Here is a 4,145-nt window from a genome sequence, read left to right on the forward strand (position 1 = left end):
CCTCAGCCTCCTGAGTAGCTGGGACTACAGGCACGCGCCACCATGCCCAGCTAATTTTTTGTAGTTTTAGTAGAGACGGGGTTTCACCATGTTGACCAGGATGGTCTTGATCTCTTGATGTGATCCACCCCCCTCGGCCTCCCAAAGTGCTGGGATTACAGGCTTGAGCCACCGCGCCCGGCCTACTATTTGTATTTTTCAATAATGACATATAATGGCATGTGTAGGCCCATAAAATAGGACCATTGACTTACGAATATAAAACAAAGTAAGAGGTCTAATGTACTTTTTAAAAAAATGAGTTTCTAAAACCAAACATTTAGCAGGGTAACAGTAAGTTATTTTTGTAAGAGCTGTTTTGGCTTCCCTGTCTTCTAGGCTGGGATAACAGTAGTAAAATTTAAATATCACAATAATAAGTATAAATTACATCTGGGTTATTATGAGTTTTATTAATTTAAAAAAAAGAAGAGGGGGAAGAGAAGGAAAAAGAAGGAACGAGGGAAGAAGAAGAAAGGAGAAGGGGAAGATGAAGAAAAAAAAGGAGGAGAAGGAGGAGGAAGAGAAGAAGGAAGAGGAGGGAGAAGAGAAAGAAGAAAATGCTCTTTCCTCCCCAGGAGGGGAGCTTTTACTATTCTAGTCAGCCAGAACTAGGGTGAGAGAAGCAAGGCACATAGGTCACAAAATGGAAGGAAGCCATACTGTACAAGTGCCAGCAGCTCCCTTAATGCGTCTGTGAGATCAGGTGCTTCCTAAGGAGTGGGGTGCCTGGGTCCCAGGGCTGCCACTTGCACAACATTGTTTGCTTTAATTTTGTGCCCTAGGCATCATGCTTGCCTCTCCGTAGTCCCAGTTCTGTTTATATTAATTTATTCCTTCTTTATTTTCTTCATATTTTCTTTGGCTTTATTTTGTTCTTTCCATAGAAATTGTTCCATAGAAAAGGAACTAGTACTTTTATTTTTAGTCATTCTTCTTTATTGATAATAGTATGTAAGCCTGTAATATACAGATGTTAATATAAAGCATTCTTTTCACTGTAGCTTTTTAGTATTATATTTATATAGCTCTTTGATCCAAAGAGCATCCAGGAAGTATTCCTCCATTTATAAATAGGCTATTCTGATCACTTTTATTTCTAGTTTTATTGAATGTGGCTACAAAAATCTCTCATTTCTATATTTGCTAAGCCTTTCTTTGTGATCAAGTACATAGTCAATTTTTATAACATTCTGTTGGATATGTAAAAAAATTCTGTTTTACTTGAGAAATTTAAGATTTTATATATCTATTAAACTAAGTATGTTGATTGTATTATTCTTCTATAGCCTTGTTTTTTTGTATATTAGGTATGATTCTTAAAACTGTTTTAAAATCTACTCCATTTTGATCAAATTGTGTTTATATTCACAGAGTTTGGTACACATAAGTTTACTAATGTTAATTCTGCTTCACAAAACGTGCCTTATATTGTTAGATAACATTCCTCTTATAGTGCCTCTAACCTTTAATTCCTCCTTGTCTGACAATTAATTTTGCTAATCTCATTTTCTTTTGCATTATATTTTCTTGGTATATTTGTTCATCTCTTTATTTTTAACTTTTCTTTATACTTAGTTTCTTTAAAAATTTTAAATATTTTTCTTCTAGACAGAGTATAGCTAGCTTATTTATATTTTTAACTCAGACTAAGTGTTTCTGACTTCTAATAAGAAAATCTATTCCACTTACATTTAGTGAAATGATTGGACTCTTACTATCTTAGTTATTGGCTTACATTACCAAACATTTTCTGCTTTTAGTTACCCTTATTTTTACAGATTGATCAAATTCATAGTTCCCCTTTCCATCTTCTTGATAATACTTTTCTTGTAGATTTTCATTCTTCTTCCAGCTATTTTCCCTTTCCTGTTGCTCACAATAAGATTCATGTTTATTTATCATTATATAAAAAGCAGACACATACTTCTCCCGCCAAATACTGTTTGTCCACTACTTCCATTCCCCATCCCAAACTTTAGAATACTTTCACTTCCCCTACCAGCTGCACAGCTACTACCCAGATGAGAACTTTGGAACATTTCCCTCCTTCCCACCCACCTCCGATACCCAGATTTGCTGAGATTCACTTATTATTTTTAGCACCAGACTGTTTTTAGAAGAGTCGTCAAGGCAGATGGTGATGTGATCAACTCAGAAAAAGAATAGACTTTTACAGCGTGGAGGACCCAGTAACATTCACAGCGGAAGGATGAGCTTCTCTGGCCTTTGAGTATCCAGGAGCTGGTAATACATTTTCATTTGGGTGATGATCCCCTTTACTGTTATTCTAAGATTTTATATTCTTCTGGTCCTTCCTAACTCTACTGAAGACTTTAACAAGTTTCTTTTTTCACCAAGTAAAAGGAACTGGTAACATATTCTTGTATGCTTTTTAAAGAGTGAACTGAAGATGTGGAGGGCCAAGCTGCAGGTCTGCCTAGGTTAATTTCCATATAATCCTTTTCCCTCAGTGGTTGGCAATTTTCCTTATTGTAGCTTCCAGTGTTGTAAGTAAACAGTCCACTGCCAGGATGACTCTTCTTTAGAAGTAGCTTGTTCTTGCCTGTAGAAACTATTTTTTTTTTTTTTTTTTGAGATGGAGTTTCACTCTTTTTGCCCAGACTGGAGTCCAATGGCACAATCTCAGCTCCCTGCAAACTCTGCCTCCCAGGTTCAAGCTATTCTCGTGCCTCAGCCCCCCAAGTAGCTGGGATTACAGGCATGTGCCATCACACCCGGCTAATTTTTGTATTATCAGTAGAGATGGGGTTTCTCCACATTGGACAGTCTGGTCTCGAACTCCTGACCTCAAGTAATCCACCTACCTTGGCCTCCCAAAGTGCTGAGGTTACAGGCATGAGCCACCGCGCCTAGCCCCTAAAGAAACTTTTAAGATTTTTCTTTATTCTTGTAGCTCAGAGATATAATATGCCTAGAAGCATGTCTTCTGATCATCAGTCCTTCCTGGAAGTCTTCTGTGTTGTCATTTTCGTTTTTTGAGAGACAGGATCTCACTTTGTTACCCAGGCTGGTCTCAAACTCCTGGCCTCAAGTTATCCTCGCATTTTTGCCTCATAATCCCAAAATGCTGGGATTATAGGCATGACCCACCACTCCCAGCTTCTGAAACTCTGAGAGACAAGTCTCTCTCTTCATCTCAGAAACTTTTTATTTTTATTTTATTTTATTTTATTTTATTTATTTATTTTTTTTGAGACGGAGTTTCGCTCTTGTTACCCAGGCTGGAGTGCAATGGCGCGATCTCGGCTCACCGCAACCTCCGCCTCCTGGGTTCAGGCAATTCTCCTGCCTCAGCCTCCTGAGTAGCTGGGATTACAGGCACGCGCCACCATGCCCAGCTAATTTTTTGTATTTTTAGTAGAGACGGGGTTTCACCATGTTGACCAGGATGGTCTCGATCTCTTGACCTCGTGATCCACCCGCCTCGGCCTCCCAAAGTGCTGGGATTACAGGCGTGAGCCACCGCGCCCGGCCCACTTCAGAAACTTTTTAAACATTTTTGGTCACATCTCTCTTCTGTTACACCCTTCACCTCCATTTTGGATTTTTACTGTCTCTTTGTAATCTTGCGTGATACTTTCAGATGTATCTTTCTCTGACACTAATTCAGACATCAACAGTCACCATTTTCTCCTTCCATTTAACTTTTAAAAGCTCTGGTTCAATATCATCATCCCTTTTTGGTTCCAGAAAATCAGTTTTATTGTACTGCACTTGTATCTCCTTTTCTCATTTTTTGGTTCAAGTTGTCTATGCCAGCAGCTATTTCTGATTCTCCCTGGCTACTGGACTCTATTAGGAATCTTCTTTTCCTTTGTTCACTGGGGCTCTGTTCCAGATACTGAGGTACCATAAGAGACAACATTTGCAGCCTAATAGAAGGAACAGCAGTCTCAGCCTCCCAGACTCAAGCTTAGAAGCATATGGGTTGCCAGTCCTCTGGCAAGGGACTAGGAGGAAGCCTCTCTGCCCCCTTCTAGTCTCCTCACCTCTCTCTGACACCTTCACAACAGTGAAGACAACTCAACCCATCTGGTCAGCTCCTCAAGAACCAGGGAGGACCTTCCCCCGGGTCCCTTCCT

This window comes from Cebus imitator, unplaced genomic scaffold, assembly GCF_001604975.1.
Source record: "Cebus imitator isolate Cc_AM_T3 unplaced genomic scaffold, Cebus_imitator-1.0 Scaffold74, whole genome shotgun sequence".
NCBI classification, from domain to species: Eukaryota; Metazoa; Chordata; class Mammalia; order Primates; family Cebidae; genus Cebus; species Cebus imitator.